Source organism: Penaeus monodon, chromosome 23, assembly GCF_015228065.2.
Source record: "Penaeus monodon isolate SGIC_2016 chromosome 23, NSTDA_Pmon_1, whole genome shotgun sequence".
NCBI lineage: Eukaryota > Metazoa > Arthropoda > Malacostraca > Decapoda > Penaeidae > Penaeus > Penaeus monodon.
The window spans coordinates 19,909,321-19,909,734 of record NC_051408.1 but is presented as its reverse complement, the minus strand read 5'-3'; the positions used below and the strand labels follow the sequence as shown (position 1 = coordinate 19,909,734).

The window sequence follows — 414 nt, the reverse complement described above, 5'->3', positions numbered from 1 at the left end:
TCTCGCGCTCTGGCCTGTCCAGGAAGTTTAACTTGCGGGGAAAATTTCCATCGTTCCTGCCCGTTTCCTTGTTTTCCACTCTGACTTTTTCTCTAAGATCTATCCCTTGCCTCCAGTTTCTTTTTATTCGTCGTTTGTTAACTGAACGCTCAACCACCTACAAAGCAAATCACAAAGTTTGCAACTCTTTTGAAAGTTGTAATATTTCTGTAACTTGCTTGTTTACCCGTTTCTTGGTTATTTTCCCTATCACTTACCGCTAATGGCTGGCTACAAAGGACTCCCAAGAAAATATTAATGCAACTTTGCATTAGAAATCAAACATATGGCTGCTGGCAAACACAAGCGGATTGCCATGACCCACCAACTACCTACTACCTACTTTGCCAACGTGGCCTCCTTCCCCATCTGAAA

General features: G+C 42.8%; 1 long non-coding RNA gene across 2 annotated transcripts in view; it reads left to right on the top strand.

Moving 5' to 3' along the window:
* The window catches only part of LOC119587879, a 95,443-nt gene that overhangs the window by 85,857 nt on the left and 9,172 nt on the right, over positions 1-414 (top strand). The gene's annotated exons all lie outside the window — the stretch shown is intronic.